The 17,429-nt window shown below is 42.4% G+C and overlaps 1 protein-coding gene across 1 annotated transcript in view; it reads left to right on the plus strand.

Annotated features, from left to right (window-relative positions):
* The first annotated feature begins 4,183 nt into the window (after positions 1–4,183).
* LOC309680714 (transmembrane protein 126A-like) overlaps positions 4,184–17,429 on the plus strand; it is a 70,004-nt gene continuing 56,758 nt past the window's right edge. Inside the window, exon 1 of the mRNA XM_082494412.1 lies at positions 4,184–4,187. The gene's annotated coding sequence lies outside the window, so the exon portion shown is untranslated. The remainder of the gene's footprint in view (positions 4,188–17,429) is intronic.

Here is a 17,429-nt window from a genome sequence, read left to right on the forward strand (position 1 = left end):
AATTCATCTCTCATTCTGAAGGAAAGACCGAAGTTCCGACAGGAACTGCTAAGCCCATTGCCGTGCTAAAGCTCCAGATCCTTCGCAAGCGTGCGACCTCAGGAACGGGGCTGGGAAGCTCCCGCAGGCTGTGAGAGGAGGACTGCAGCAGGGGTGTTGCTTTTGCCCATTCTGCCTGCACCCCCTTTAATGATGGAGAAGGATTACAACCTCCTCTTTTCTTTGCCTCCTAAAGCAGAGTTTGGCTTTACAAGTCATGGGATAGAGGTATCTGCACAGCACCCACGTGTGCTATGGGAAAGAGATGCTTCTGCTCTAAGGAAGGCGAGTACATTGATGGAGGAGGGAACGTGTTCTGTCTCTGAGCTTGTAAGAGTTTAAGCAGCCTGCTCTGAGAGTGAGTGTATTCGACCAAAGATGAATGAAAGCTCCTGTGCAATGTTGTTTCACATGCCTGTAGCCATCCCATCTCGCAAACTCAACACCCGCTTTGAGAACTGGATCAGTCTTAGAAAGAAGGAGAAGACTGGATGACACCAGTATGGCTGCCTTTGGGAAAAACTGTCCAACCAACCTCTCCGATAACACTTTCTGTCTAGGACTACAGTCACACACAACACACACACCCATCTTCCTCCAGAACAACCCTTCTGAGCAGAGCTTCCCACAATACCGTAACAACAGCCAGAGACCTCTGCTGTTCCTGTGGGATTTGTGAAGAAACCTTGGCCAAGTTAACATCAAAAGGAGTTTTACAATAACATCATTAACTCTCTGTTACCAACAAATTAGTTAGCATCAAGCATGCTCAGATACCATATTGACGCACTCCAGCCAAATAACCTAAGACAGCACCAAAAGTAAAATGTCTAAAGTGCCAAATTAAGGCCACAGTGCAATACAAAGGAAAATTTAACAATTATAAGACCGTGTGTTAAAAGGAAGCTTTTCCCTCCAAGAGTTTATCATTCTCCTAAGAATGGTAAGACATTGATTCAAGGTTTAAAAGCTAATCAAACCAGTGAGACAAAGCAAGATGTTTTCCTATCACGTTATACCGAACAGCAAGTCTTCCCTGAGCAACGGCTCCACCTAAAATCAAGCACCGGCAGTTAACAGAAGGGTGGATTTTTTTTTCAAGAGTCCTTTTCTGCTGTTCTTTGCCACAGTAGTAGGGTGCCTAAAACATTCCACCTCGTTTGCTCCCATCTCTGTGTTTCTCATTACCCCACTGTTCTCGTCCCGTGATACAAATGTACTTTCTCAGTACTTTAAGGATCCAGAGCAAATTGTGCTCTTAATCTTCTTTTTCCACAGAATATATCAGACAGTAAGTCGTTAAGTTTCCATATCCTGCCTTATTGATGTCTGTTTGCGTTGATTAAGAGAAAAAGAATGAGACCAGTAGATCAGTTTATAAGACAATTTCACCTTTGGTTTCTCTGCCTGCATTTGCCCGATCATTGCCAGTTTTGATGCAGTGGTGTGCCCATCAAACCATTAGAAATAACGCATCAGTCACTGGAAAGCCACATGTGGCAGTGTCTTTGATTAGTGTTCATGAGATCATGACTTTTTTAGAGATGCCTATGAAAGTTTTCACAGTATCACAGTATCACAGTATGCTAGGGATTGGAAGGGACCTCAAAAGATCATCTAGTCCAATCCCCCTGTCGGAGCAGGAACACCTAGATGAGGTTGCACAGGAAGGCGTCCAGGCGAGTTTTGAATGTCTCCAGAGAAGGAGACATGTTTTGCTGAACATCCCTGAAGGAGCATATCTTAACTTTTCTTTTCTCTTCAGTGCAATAGGTATACTTAAATTTGGCATACTTGTAAACTCTATCACAGTTCCAGTAAGTCTTCAAGAACTGTAGCAAGATGTGAGACCAGTAAGCAAATAATAAGTGACAAAATGAAAAAACAATGTTTCCTGGGGCAGGTTCTTCTAATTCTATGAAGATTAAAATGTCACAAGTAGTCTTTTCTAAGAAGTGATAGGATGTCATCTAAATGGGATGTACCACTGCCTCTTATAGAATTGTATTTGAACTCCTAAAAAATGTTCTGATTTTGTACGGAGAGGGAAAGAAGACTCAAGAGTCAACAGCTTTGATTGAACACCTAGAAGGTGGACTTTAAAACAAAGACCTAAGGGAAGAGTATAGTGTGCAATTTCTATCAGAAAACATAAAAAGAAAGAAAAAGCAAATGACGCTATAGGAAAGAAATAACCACAAGGGTTTATGTGTGCTTTACCTGGATGATGAGAAACACTGAAAGAGTTATGCTTAGATACGTGGTACAAACAATCACAGGATAATCTCAGAGCTGAACTGTTCGTACTGAACTGTTAATGCAACTTGTTTAGAAGGGCCAAGAAAAAGCGGCACTGCAGGGCGCGCATTAATAAGTTGGTCTGAGAGACCAGGGCAAAAAACCTGCACGTTTCCAGTCTGCTTTGAGACAGGAAGAAAGAAAAGATTAAAAGTTGCGAGAGTGAGACAGAAAAGTAAAAAATGTAAGGCTTGGGATTTCTGGCTTGTGAAGAGACTGCAACTGCAAATATCCCTCTGGACACCACGCCAACACCATCTGACCCACGCACGTATTGATAGGCAGTGCTCTAGAAAGTTCAGTTAAACAATTCAGCTTAACCAAGAAGCAATAGCAAAGAATAATGCAGAGCTCAAGGGAGTGAAAAAATACATTTATAGCAATATATTATTCACTAAAGTAAAATATCTTTTATTAATCACTGCCAAATTGGTAACTGTAATAAACAGGAGCTAACAGAGGTATTTAACGTCAATTAGTCTTCATAGGTCATAAATAATAGAAGGAAAACAGGAAAAACTAGTAGTGCATTATCTCTAAAATACAGTGGGAGCAGTAAAGGTGGCTTTGTAAGGAGGTAACACACAACTACTTTGAATTTCTGCTTCCTATTTGCATTAAGAAAAATATTTAATCTGTACTTACTGAACATCATTACAGATGCTTTCAAAGATCTTTAAATATTTAATTGCTCAATCTTCACCATATCGCTATTAAATGGATGTTTCTTTGTACCTCCAATTTACATAAGAGAAACATCTTTTAAAGCTTATTTTTAAAAGTGCTTTTGTTTCTTTCCTGTGGTGCTGGAAACTCCAAGAAATACTGTATAGATGCCTCTGCAGGTGCAGCTTTGTAGATGCCGACACAAACGAGAGGTTTTCAGCTCTGCTGCCAGTCAAGCCAATATTCACCACAAGCTTCAAAACGTGGATGTAATTAAGTAAAAGGACAAAAAGCACATCTGCAAATTTCCAGTCCAGCCTGAGGCTCCGTCAAAGTTCAGGGTGGAGAAGATGGGCCCCGCTCGTGACTGCACACCGAGAGCGCTTGGCTGCGCCAAGAGCAGACTTTGCAAGTTCTTGGCGCTTCACCTCCAGCTCAATCTATTGATGGATGCCGCTTTTCTGAGCCAAATTCCCAAGCAGAGGAAAGAAAAGGAAGGCAGCGGGCTTATTTTAAACTTGACATTTCAGCAGAGAAAATGTATAGAGTAATTGAAAAGACTTGCAGCAAGCATATAAAATTTACCCACAGATTTTGACCAAAGAATCACTGGTTGATCTAACACTAGATTCAGAAGCTCTATACAAAAGAATATAAAAATAATATAGCTGGATGAATGAACCTGCATGTTCCTAGGGCATACCATTTTTTCATGGATGATCTGAAAGATAAGTCACCTGTACCTTAATTAAATATTTAGAAGTTACCAAATGAAGACCGACTGCCAGACAGCAAGAGAGAACAGAAGGAGAAAATGGGGCTTCTCCCAACGTCCACGCACACAACTCTGCTCAGTCTTATTGGGTGTTCTGCTTGAGCATCTGATGGCAGAAGCTAAATATTAAATGAGATAACATTTAATTGTTTATTTTAATTAAAAAAAAAAAATAAAACCAATCCAGAAAAAAAAACGACACTACCTAGCAATAGGATGGGACTGTTGAGTGACACGGAAACACAGAGCGCACACACACACACAAATGCACGCGTGCACAAGAGCCCTCCATCCTGCTGAAATAATAACTCCAAACGTGCAGTGTGGCGCAGGTCTCATGGCAATGGGGACAGTCATATTGGCTTACTGAGTTGTGGACAGGGCAGGCTCAACACGACTTGGAAACTTAGCATAAGACTTAGTCAACCGGAGAAAAGCAAATAACAGGCAACGATACTCATGTAACAGCAACACTCAGAATAAAGTGCAACACAGCGATCGAGAATATGGGAATGAGACTTTACATAATGATATGTAATGCTGCATAAACACTAGTGAAAGCAATTTAATACATGCAAAACTGTAATTCTGCAAGTATTTGACAACAAAGAAAATCCAGGAGAGGAAACGTTTGCCATAGTTGCTAACAGGACTGCAGTTACAGAGGAAAAGATTAACCAGAGCCTGGCTGAATGTTTCCTTCACAAAACTCATCCTCCACAGCCAGGAAATTTAGAAAAAGGGGAAAGTGGATGAAACCATGGGATAAGTTTGCCCAGGACCATTGCTTCAACAGCTCCACTAGAAGGCTTTAAAGGAGTGCTTACTTTGCTTAGGAAACTCTTTTGACCCGTGACATCACTTCTAGTCAAAGAGAAGTATTATGCCCTCAGTGTCTGCTCCCCACCTGGACCGCTGGCTGGTTGTCCGGTGCTGCAGTACCTGTGCAGTGAGTGACAGACACTATTATATCAAAATTCTCAGCTGCTTGACCCAGAAGTAGCATTTTCACCTACTTTGTACTCACATGATTAGAGCAGATAACGCTCCAGGTCTTTTGCATTTCCAAAAACTTGAAGCCACCATGAAAGCATGTTGATTTGCTGACTAAATTGAATTTAGAGCTGATTTTCTTTCTTAGTCTTTAGTAGCTCAATCTTAGTCTTTAAGTAGCCAAATCATAGCTAAGAATGACAGGCTGGAGAGTTGGGCAGAGAGAAACCTTATGAAATTCAACAAGGGCAAGTGTAGGGTACTGCATCTGGGGAGGAATAACCCCATGCACCAGTACAGGTTGGGGGCTGACCTCCTGGAGAGCAGCTCTGTGGAAAGGGACCTGGGAGTCCTGGTGGACAACAGGATGACATGAGCCAGCAATGTGCCCTGGTGGCCAAGAAGGCCAATGGCATCCTGGGGTGCATCAAGAAGAGTGTGGCCAGCAGGTCATCCTCCCCCTCTACTCTGCCCTGGTGAGGCCGCATCTGGAGCACTATGTCCAGTTCTGCGCTCCCGGTTCAAGAAGGACAGGGAACTGCTGGAGAGGGTCCAGCAAAGGGCTACAGAGATTATTAGGGAATTGGAGTACCTTTCTTACGAGGAAAGGCTGAGGGACTTGGGGCTTTTTAGTCTAGAGAAAAGAACACTGAGGGGGGATCTTATCAATGCTTATAAATCCTTAAAGGGAGGGTGCCAGGGGGATGGGAACAGTCTTTTTTCAATGGTGCCCAGTGATAGGACAAGAGGTAATGGGCACAAACTTGAACATAGGAAGTTCCATCTTAACATGAGGAGGAACTTCTTTCCTGTGAGGGTGGCAGAGGACTGGCACAGGCTGCCCAGGGAGGTGGGGGAGTCTCCCACTCTGGAGACATCCCAAACCCGCCTGGACGTGTCCTGTGCAACTGCTGTAGGTGCCCCTGCTCTGGCGGGGGGTGGGACTAGATGATCTCCAGAGGTCCCTTCCAACCCTGACTGTTCTGTGATTCTGTGATTCTGTGAATAAAACCTGTCCTCCTTTGTACTGATGTAAATGATGACCTGAGTCACGAGGCTGAACGGAGTCTGATATCTGCTTGGAACGAAGTGGAGGACTCAGTGGAATTTACTATTATATATACATGTGTGGAAATATCTGTATGTAGAGACTTATGACCCTTGCTACACCCACAATCCATGGGCCAGATTTTTGAAGGCACATAAACAAGCAAGTGATATGGCTAGTGGGATTTACCAAAGCACATGTAAACCTTAAGAATCCAAATTCTACCAAAAGTCAGTGCGTGCAAAGATATTTTATAGATCCTAGTAGGTGCTCTCCTGCAGATACAAGTGCCTAAACACCTTTGTCATTCTGCACTTGAGGCCCTATGCAGTTGCTACGAGACAATATATACCATACCATGATTTCTTATAAGGCAAAAACATCTGGAAGCTGTAATTATGTAAGATGTCAAATCTTTGGTCCACAAATCCACTTGAGTTAAGCTGAAATTAGTGGCACCGAGGGACCTATGTATTTTTGTGAATCTGGCCTAAAACTCCTATTTCATGCCAAAGTTCTTTGTCATAAAAAAAAAAAAAAAAATGGAAGAACAAAGTATCAACAGACACACAGAACTGTCCCTAGTTTGTTTCTTAGATGTGTGTGAAGTATCAGGTAGGTTAGTTAATAACAGACCAAGTTTGTAGATGCCCTGTCTTGTTTAAGGATCCTTTCTGGAATCCTGTCTGAATTAGGTTGAGCAGAGTCACACCATCATTGCTTTCCGATGCTCCTGGAGTGGTGAGATGGTTTCTATACGATTAAGTAGCGAACAGCTGCCTGAGGGAGCACATTGCAATCAGAGATGACACTTTTCGGATGAGATGTAGAACAGAAAAGCTGATCCATTTGTTTGGCCGAGAGCGAGCTTCATAAAGGATTCAGCTCTGTGCCTCGCCCAAGTAACTGAAGCTCTTCCAGAATATTTAATCTGAGATTTTTATCCTCTGCTTTCTAAGGTCTTCCAGAAGGGCAAACTAGTGGTCTTATGCCAATTTCTGAACTTCATTAAGCCTCGTCGTTGCTGTTAGCTCATTTCAAAGTGGAGTTTCATAAGCAGACAGTCTTCCCTGTTGTGCAGCCATCTTCGCTGAACCTTTCTAGGGGCATTCAACACGCCGGGGCTACAAAAGGACAGATTACTTCTAATGTAAATCTGATGTAAAAGCAGGGTCTTTCAGCAGACATAGAAATAACATATGATTACGGAAAGCTTCAAGAAACAATGGGATGTGCCTGCTACTACCAACGTGTCCAGTACTAGCTAGAGAATCATCAGCATTCAGGAAAGACTGATTCAGAGAGAATAAAGCATCATCCCAGATGTAAATGACACTGCTAGAAATCTTTGTCACCGAACTTGTGTTTGGTTAACCTGATTACAACTTTGGAAACTGTTGACTCAACATAGCGTCTCCAGTTTAACAGGTTCAGGGTCAAAGCCATATGCTCTGAGAAGGGTGTGATATGAAAAACCCTCCCCACGGCATGGTACAGAAGCACAATTCTGTCTAACGCAATCTGCAGACGGGCGCTCGTAGGCAGCGATGATCAGCTGGCAAACAGCTTTGTCTCAGGGCAGATAAGGTAGGAAGTGTTCAAAAGTCAACATATGCCAAACAGCACCATCTTTCTTCAACTCACATGCTGCAATTATTGAACACAAAGGCCAACTGCGGCAATGCAAGACACTATTGCGTGGCAGTTATGGGAAATGCTGACATTTTAAATAGTGGCTAATAGTGTTCTCAGTTGCTTTTAGGAGAAACTAAACAGATAAATTAAATCTTCCCACATGCAAATTTTATCACTGAGTTTCAAGATCTCTCGAGGAAGATGCTGGCACAGGCTTTGTTGTCTTTCGTTTCAGTCTGTTGTGAATGCACCGAGCGGCGCAGGGAGAACACAAGCACAATGTACTACTGAAGGACATTTGAAGAGTGAGAGCATAGCCACTTTGCTACTCGTACAGCTTTGGCTTACAACGTACAGAAGGATACATTCAGAATCGTAAGTATAAGGATAATAGGCTCACTGAAGATAGGGGATAGCTGAAGGGAAGAAAAAGCGATCACAGAAAGCAAAATTCAATAGCAGAGCAGAAGTATAGTAACTGGTTTGAAAAGAGCTTTGCGTCTCTGTGGGGCACGCATATGTGAGTGGAATATCTCAAACCAGAAAGTGTTTTTAAGATAATTAAAGCATTTTCAGATTTCAAATGCCCTCTAAATGACCAAAAATGACAAGCTCTCGTCCATTTGGAGCACTCGGCTACACACACACACAAACAAAATAAAAAGAAGTTAGCAAAGCCCTGATGCTGCGAGATGTTGAGTATTTGGTGAGAAGAGTGCAGTGCGTACCACAGGAGCGGGTCACACCGATACGGACTCATACAAATGCAGTGTTACCTACAATGATTAATTCTGTAGTCAGGGAAGTTGCTCCACATTTATAGAATCATAGAATTGTCTCAGTTGGAAGGGACCTTTAAGATCATCAAGTCCAACCATCAACCTCACACTGCCAAAACCACCACTAAACCACGTCCCTAACAGAATCATAGAATCATCTAAGTTGGAAGGGACCTTTTAAGATCATCAAGTCCAACCATCAACCTAATACTGCCAACACCGCCATTAAACCATATATCAACATAAGAGAAGAAAAAAATCTGTTCCACTATTTCCAGCTACAACCAGAGAGTGAAAATAGCAGCTCAAAGACACTTGCACCGAAAAAAAATCCATAGTCTACATATGCACAGAAAAGCATATGCACAGAGGTAAAAACTGACAGCTATATTTATATCGACATGAATATGAAATTAGTCTCACCAATCCTAAGACAGATGAGCCATCTCACTCATCTCAAGTGATGGCTCCAAAATCACCGAGGTGACGCTTAACCAAAGTTCAGGGTGGCCCCTTACAGAGACCAGGGACACGCAGCTGGGGGACAGTAGCTGGCTCATTTTCCCCAGTCGTAAGTAGATGACTTATCTCCAGGACTGAAGGGCAAAGAGGTGAATAGGGTCGAACATGGTCTTGGCCATGAGAAGTCAGCAGAGATCCAAGGTGTAAGTTCAGTGGGAGCTCATGGTGAAACCAAGTTATCAGTATAGTCACAAAAATATGGGAGGAAGGGAAGGATCTGGGGCGGGGGCAGCCAGCCTGAGAAGTACTGCTTGGTTCACCAGCAATACTGAGGAAATCCTCTGCAATTCTTCCACACATGGCACCTCTCTGTAAGCCCAAACAGCACATTTAACTGTGACCTATCTCCGAGAAAAAGCACAGTCAAACCAACCCCCCCCCCCCCAAACCTGGCTATCAATGCTAACAATTAGTTTGAAAACTGCAAGGAAATGCAGTTTTTTACCAGGATTGATCAAACTGGCAAAATTCAAACAAGAAAAAAGAAAGAATTGTGAAAATATCCCTATTTTACTGAAAAAAAGTAATTGAGATTTTGCCATATGATTGAAGCCAGAACTGGATAGCTCTGATTTTTGTTCTCTGATTTTTCAAATCGTTTCATTTTCTGTTTCATTTCCAGTTATATGAAACCAGACAAACTTGACAAGATTCAGGACTGCTTCCTCTTCCCTTACCTCCCCTGAATGATGTAATGACTGCTACAGATGAAACAGTTCAATCCATTCTTTTACATAAAACATCTCTAATAAAAAAAAAAAAAAGTTTTCACACTTTTTACACAAAGCATTTTATTTTGACCTTATGAATATGAACAAAAGTTCATGTTAGCACTTCTGAAATTAGATGGGTTTGACTGTTCATGGGTTTTTCTATCACCTCAGGCTGAGATACAATTCTGAATTCCCAGTTCAGAGCCCCGCTATCATAACACTTTTCCCATACCCCCTCCTCACAGCTCCTGCAGCACAGCCTGTCACTGACTCTCCTCAGACAGGAGTTTCTCCAAAAAGTAACTTTCTTACAGCTGCAAAAATAGCTCAAAAATGTCTCTAGGATAAAAAGTTCCTTAATTACGGGCAACCACCACAACACCTGTGGTAGGCAGGTATTGTGGTCTCTATTTTGCAATTAAGGAGATTGAGGCACACATTTCAATGATTTAGAATCATAGAATTGTCTAGGTTGGAAGAGACCCTTGGGATCATCGAGTCCAACCATCTACCCTACTCTACAAAGATCTCCCCTATACAATATCCCCCGACAGGGAGGATTTGCCAGTCTGAAGGTTTGTGGCAGAGCCCAATAAGACTCTCAGGGAGAGGTATAAGCAAGAATCTCCAAACCTAGTGCAGCTATCCAATTCTGTATCCGAAGAATTAATATTAACGTCGGAGACGGGGACAGCTTGGTTCATTCTCATGACTGTGAACGTTCCGGCTACTCAGAATGGATTATGATAAATGATAACACCGACTTCAAGGAGTCTTCTGAGGAAGCAATATTCAATTTCTTTCTGCAGTTGCAAATAACCTGTGTTACGCTGGGGGAAAATCCAGTGTATCTTCAAATGCATTTTACCTACCGCAAAAAGTAACAACTCTGAAGTGAGGCATTAAAAGCACGCAGGAGTGGAAGCCAGAATGATTTACACACAGAACTCTGTCACAAGCAAATGCAGAGCTTTGGCTTTCACTTATCATGTGCCTAAATAAGATGCGTTTGTCTCTGAAGGGCTGGATGTAAGGATCTGTAGGAGACATAATAAGGTATAAAATATAGTCTTTTTCACATCCTTGTCTATCCTACTGTTTGCAGGGGGCAACCTATGCCACTGCTCCTTTTTTATTTTGTCACTGACCTTCATTATTTGTTTAAAGCTCCCAGACATCCAGCAGCCCAGTCAAGTAGGAGCTGCAATGGAGGCCCCAAAGACCTTCGCAGGAGGTCAGATGGCATTCCCAGGAGACAGTTCCCATTCAGATTCTTTGGGGAAGGAAACAGGCATTTCTGAAGCTCAGCCAGTTTCTGGCAATATCCAAAGCAGGTTATCAGTCAAACATGCCAAGCTATAGAGATCCCCAAGATAACTTTAGCCATCATAGCATTTGTGTATTTTTCAATAAATGTTTTCACTGAGAAAGAAGCAGTCCCCCTGAATCCAGGGGCTTATGGGGCTCGCATCGCTGGTTTGGGCAGCAGCTGCAGTCAGACAAACGGGTATATGCAATATCTCCTGGAATGCTATTAAATGCCAAGGGAATCATATAGTACTATCCTAGGTGTCGTCAGTAGTTTTCCTGTACATTGAGCTGAGCGGCAAGAACGGAATCCCTAATGTGTCTCCCACGCTAAAAGAAAGGCAGGAGGGAAGACAAGAAGAGTGTCACAGGGGAGAATACAGTATTTCCTTTTTTACATGGTCAACATGGAACAATTATAATGAAAAATGTGAATATTCTTGTATACATGGTAAAGCCGAGTCTGTATTAATGGTACACCTTTCAAATATGACTCATTTCACTGCAAGGAATGACTTATGTAGTGTAGTGGTCCATATTTGAGTCAGTGGTCTGGATAAGATTTTTACTCAATAGAGAGAAATAGACTCCTCTCTAACAAGATTCACCTCATCCTGAGAGGACGGAGGAGACTGGATGACTTGCGCCTTAAAAGAGGTTATTTCTTTCCATCGATAATAAAAGGACACTTAGACAACCAGCTCAGAGGTCACTGCAGACCTCCAAAATCTGGAATGATGAAGCTCATCCTGCCGTTATGACTTCAAAATCCATTGGTCACCAGTAAATTTCATATTGGGGCAGGACAATACTCTTCTTCACTATCCATCATTATTCCACCCTATGCAAAGGCTGTTAGACCATTTACACATACAAATACACACACACATACATGGAGTCTCTCCTCACTCTCAATCTTTACTTTGCAAAGTTCTGCTTTCTTTCAGGTAAAAACAAGAAAAAACTGAAAAAGATAAATCATCTAAACTTATAGGCTGCATATAATCATTGTCATGCCCTCCTTTCACTATACATTTCCTTTTCTTCTCTTGGACATTCCTCTTCAAAGTTTTAATCTTATGATTTTTTTCTCCTTCACTTTCTATGTTTTTCTACTTTTCTCCTTTCCATCTATTTTCTTTTTTTTTTTTTTGGCCATCTTTTCTTCTCTTCCTCAGTGGGCTGATTTGGAATTCAGTTTCCCCAGGCCATCTCCTTTACCTTTTTGCCCTGCCTTCTTCTTCAAGTTCTCCCTCTGCCCTTTTTTTCTCTGCTCTCCCAGTACCCTTCAACAAAAGGAATCTCTCCCAGTCTTATTCCTGCTTGTTACTGTAGATTGAAGAAAGTAAGGCTTAGTTATCCCAAATCTATGATTCTACATAACTGCTTAATTACTATCCTAACTGGTCCCAGTGACCTGCATACCTCTGCACCATTTGCATGTTGATACTAAGTATATTTTATGTCATGATGCACAGCTATAAAATACAACATCATCAAATATAAAATATAAACTACCATGGATGGAGACAGAGAGAAGGCGATCTTCATTAAGTCAAAGAGCTATTGAATAGCCAGTATACTGCAGGAGATGATACTTGATCTGAGATGTTAAGACCACTCATTTTAGCTAAACGACTGAAAATATATCGAATAAGTATGAGGGGAAAAGAAGTACATATGTTGAGGGTAAAGATTAAACCCCATTCAGATCCTTTGAGGGACTTGCTAGAGATCAGCTCAGATAAGCTAATGCTTTCTGCCAGAATAGGTTCCCTTTGATGCATATAAACCTGAAATGTAAGACATGCATAGATAAAAGAATTCCTTAGAAGGTGTGCATCAGGAAAGCATTTAGAGCAAGTCTGCAAGATAAAGGGATACAGAGACCTTTCTGATTTAATCTGGGTGTAAGAAGAGTAAATCTGCTTTATATTTCTTCGCTTATGTTTGTAGAAATATTCACTTCTATATAGTCCCTTTGGTCTTAAGTAACCAGTTATATTTTCACTTTATTTGAGAGCATTCTTCTCCCAAGGATGTAACCTGTGGCACTGGGACATCTTAAGTGCTGTAGGAAAGAAAAAAGTATCTTAAAATGACATGGTAAGCAGGAAAGCTCTCTAACATGTAAAAAGACAATACAGAGCACAGCTAAACGAGGAGAGCCTCTATGAGTTTTGTGAGATTCTCCCTATAGCCTCTTTGCACCGCAAACCTTCTCCATCGCTGTGCATCCCAATCCTACTTTCAGACTCTTCTCAAGCTCCCGTGACTTTCTAGCAATGCCCCCACATGAGCCCCTGAAGTCTTCATGTCGCTCTTCCCACTGTACAAAGATGCATCTTTTTTGTTACTAAGAATTTGACCCTTTTCCTGCAGAGGCTTAATTCCTCTGCAAAGAGAAATGCAATCCCTTTGCAATGCCAGACTGCAACATCTACAGGTAAAGAAGAGTATGAGGAGTGCTCTAAAGTGTGCAAAGTGCTGCAGTCAGTGCCTCAATGTCCAAGTAGTGAACAGTGACACGTGGTGTTCCTCGGGGGTCAGTACTGGGACTGGTACTGTTTAACATCTTTATTGATGATATGGACAACGGGATTGAGTGCACCCTCAGCAAGTTTGCCGATGACACCAAGCTGTGTGAAGAGGTCAACACGCTGGAGAGAAAGGATGAGATCCAGAGGGACCTGGACAGGCTCAAGAGATGAGCCCGTGCAAACCTCATGAAGTTCAACGAGGCCAAGTGGAACTTGGGTCAGGGAAATCTCAAGCACAAATACAGGCTGGGCAGAGAATGGATTGAGAGCAGCCTTGAGAACAACTTGGGGGTGTTGGTTGATGAGAAGCTCAACATGAGCCGACAATGTGAACTCACAGCCCAGAAGGCCAACCGCATCCTGGGCTGTATCAAAAGCAGTGTGGCCAGCAGGGCGAGGGAGGGGATTCTGCCCCTCTGCTCTCGTGAGACCCCACCTGCAGTGCTGCCTCCAGCTCTGAGGCCCGCACAAGACGGACACGGACCAGTTGGAGGGGGTCCAGAGGAGGGCCATGAAGATGATCCAAGGGCTGGAGGACCTCTCCTATGAGGACAGGTTGAGAGAGTTGGGGTTGTTCAGCCTGGAGAAGAGAAGGCTCCGGGGAGACCTTATAGCTCCTTCCAGTACCTAAAGGGGGCTACAGGAAAGCTGGGGAGGGACTTTTTACAAGGGCATGTAGTGATAGGAGGAGGGGGAAGGGTTTTAAACTGAAAGAGAGGAGATTTAGATTAGATATGAGGGAGAAATTCTTTACTGTGAGGGTGGTGAGGCACTGGCCCAGGTTGCCCAGCTGTGGTTGCCCCATCCCTGGTGGTGTTCAAGGCCAGGCTGGATGGGGCTTTGAGCAGCCTGGTCTGGTGGGAGGTGTCCCTGCCCATGCAAGGGGAGTTGGAACTAGATGATCTTTAAGGTCCCTTCCAACTCTAACCATTCTGTGATTCTATGATCCAGAAAATGCCAGCCTTGCACTTCAGAAAGGACATAGAAGAACTAAACAAACAGTTGCTGTACCCTACTAACAGCCTGTAGATAAGTGCTGGCACAGACATCTTATGGACCACTATTTCCTGGCCGGAAAGACTAGAGATCTTGTGAGAGGTCAGCAAAAAAAGCCCAGTAAAGACTGCTCCACCTTCTTTAGTGTTGAATACATTCAGTAATTCAGAAGCCAAATGTGATCAAACTGAAACTTCAGTGTTGATGACAATGTGTTTAGGATGACAGAATTATTGATTTGTCAAGAATACACGCTTTCCATTAGATTAAAAGAGGTTGTTCCTTCTTAAGGGAAAGATAAGGCTTGCTAGTTATTAAGCTTGCATTGAGAAAATTACAAAAAAGACATAGCACCAAGAGAGGAAAATACTTTCTTCAGGTATAATGAGCGTTAAATTAGAAGTTTAATGATCCAGTGTAATAATCCTCTGAATTCAGGAAAGGCATGTGGTATCCAGCTGGCCAAGAGCGATCTTGACTATGTGCCACCACAAATGTAGACTCTCATTTAATGTCTGTGGAACCAGACCAAAATATGAACACAAATTTCACACCAATCAAGTGCAAAATACTCGTGTGGTTTCAGGTCTTCGAGTTGATCTTTCACATGTTGCAGCTGACAATCAGATGCCTTTCCAGCTGTCAAAATGTGACCTTATTCTCTGCCCAATCTGGTCCTGACTGAAGGGCCATTGAGATGCAGAAACTTCATCTAATTCCTGACTTTCTGCTATAAATGAACTGTAACTGAGAGTTAGTAACTGGGAGTAGAGGTGCTTTTACCTCAAGAGAGAAGGAAAATGTGCTTGCCATACAAAGACTATCATTTGATTAAATGAATAAAAATACCACAGAAGAAACTTTCAGATTGGTGAATATATCGAGACCATCAAGTCACAGATTAAATCTGGGGTTTTTTGCTTTTGGTAGTTTGTTTAACAGAGTTCCAATTTATGAAAATAATAACTGGATGTCAAGTTCTCACCGCCACGTGTTCTGTCTGTTCATACTGACAGCATGAAGTAATGTTAAATGATACCTTTTTTGTTGCTCATAATGCACTGCCACATGAGAGGACTGGTCCACAGTTTTGCCCCCTCAAGAGCCAGATGTGCCTATTGATTTTCTCAGACTATAACTTTTAATTTGTCCTCTTCATTTTCAGAGAGCTGCAAAAGAAAAGAAAGCAATATCAACTCTTGCACTTCATGATACATAGTCTTCACGAATATATCGTTCTTACACTGTGTTACAGCCTTTCCTTCATTTACCAAATTCATAACAACTGGCAGACGCAAACAACTTTGTGCTGCAGTGTAATTACCAAAAAAAAAAAAGGCTCTAACACTGTTTATTATGAAAATATTGTGCAACTTAGTAAAAGGATGCACTTACCGTGAGCTTAAGTTTGTAGATGTCTTTGATCCCTGTTACATGGGCCAGGTGGATCAGACTGCCTAATCTTTTGGGCATCCAAGGACACCATACGCAACAGCCGCTGGCAGTGAAGGGTGGGTCCGTGTCTGGTCGCTTTCTTTGTGAAGCTATCTTGAAAATGAAGAGATTTCTTTTGCTTTTTTATCACCATCTTGCAAAAAGCACAGATGCAACTATTGGCAGGATTTCCCTTTCAGGGTATTGTTCCGTTAATGTAAGAGTGAATTTTGGATGTATTTTATTTTCTTTCTCATCTCCTGTCTTTTGGCTTACATAAATCCTAATCTAACCAACTTCCAGATGCAGACAACAGGAATGAAAAGAAGAGCACTACTGACTCTTATTTCCCAGGATTTTTCTATTCTGCTTATTTCCTCTAAGTTTCTTCACGAAGAATCACCAGGGCTTCAGCTAAAGACAGGTTGTTTAAAAACAGAGATGCTTGAGTGACGCATTTCCTTGGGATATGACATGTTTGAATGTTGGAACCACCTAATCACATAGAAAAATCTTCCCCTTGTTATTTCATAGGTCTGCGTTGACCAAATAAAATGTCTTGAGTACAAATGTACTGGGGGAAGGGAAGTGTGAGAAAAAAAGCAATCAAATAAACACTACGCACAGAAAACATCCACAGCTGTACAGATTTGATCGTTGTTACCAAGTTTCTACAGAATTTTCCACTTGCTACCTATACGGCAAGCACAGCATCACAGTTAGGGTTACACTAGCGCCCAATATGAAGAAGAACTTGTTCCATTGAACACGCTTACCCGCCCCTGGTTCCTCCCCAGGCAGCACATCAGCCGCCCTCACCAGAGACACCCGCGCCCATGCAGAGTCAGATACACAGATTGGGCACCTATGCCCAATTAATTTATTTTCAGTTACAGTGTTGACCTTCCCTGCGAACTACAGCCGGAAAGGTTTGTGTATTCAAGTGATTCAGAGCTGAACTCATAGCAATTTTAATTTGTAGCAGGGCTACAAGTGAAACCGAACAAATAGGGTAGAGACCAGATGAGAAGCAGTCATCCCGACTGGGAGGTAAGCAAACAGCCTCCGGCTGCAAAGAAGCAGACTTATGCAAACACAGCCAGTTGGCTATTCCATCTCGCACGCTAATAGTTTAAGGATGGCAGAACATTTTTCTTGGTCGAAAGGATATCTGCTGGCACAGGTCGGAATCAAATTCAGAGGAGTTTTCTGAAGAACAAGCTCCAGGCGTTGCCCAACGTGGGCAGGAGGAACGGGACGCAGTGTTCAGGGGTACCAGGAACACCACCAGCAAAAAGGGAGACTGACTTTGCGTTGTCCCTCTTATCTCAACGCACAGTCAGTGCTCTGTAACCGCACTGAAAATAGTTGTGCACAACTGTATCTGAGCTGGAATTTCATTTCTCAGCACTCAGAAACAATGGTTAACTCCCACGAGGAAGATACAGCTATTTGGCATGTTTATAAGCCTAGATTTATTCGGATTTTGTGAAAACGTGGCCAAACACCACTATGCCCCCCTCTCTGTGCATCTTCTTTAGACCCTGCCTCCGCTGGACTGTCTTTCCTTGCATTATACTGTAAGATACTTTAGCTATAACAATGGAAAAACACTTTCACAATCATTTGGGTGATCAATATCCTTTTCAAATTTGATTTAGCCTCTTCATTGATTAAAAATCA

This window comes from Vanellus vanellus, assembly GCF_965231255.1.
Source record: "Vanellus vanellus genome assembly, chromosome: 1".
NCBI classification, from domain to species: Eukaryota; Metazoa; Chordata; class Aves; order Charadriiformes; family Charadriidae; genus Vanellus; species Vanellus vanellus.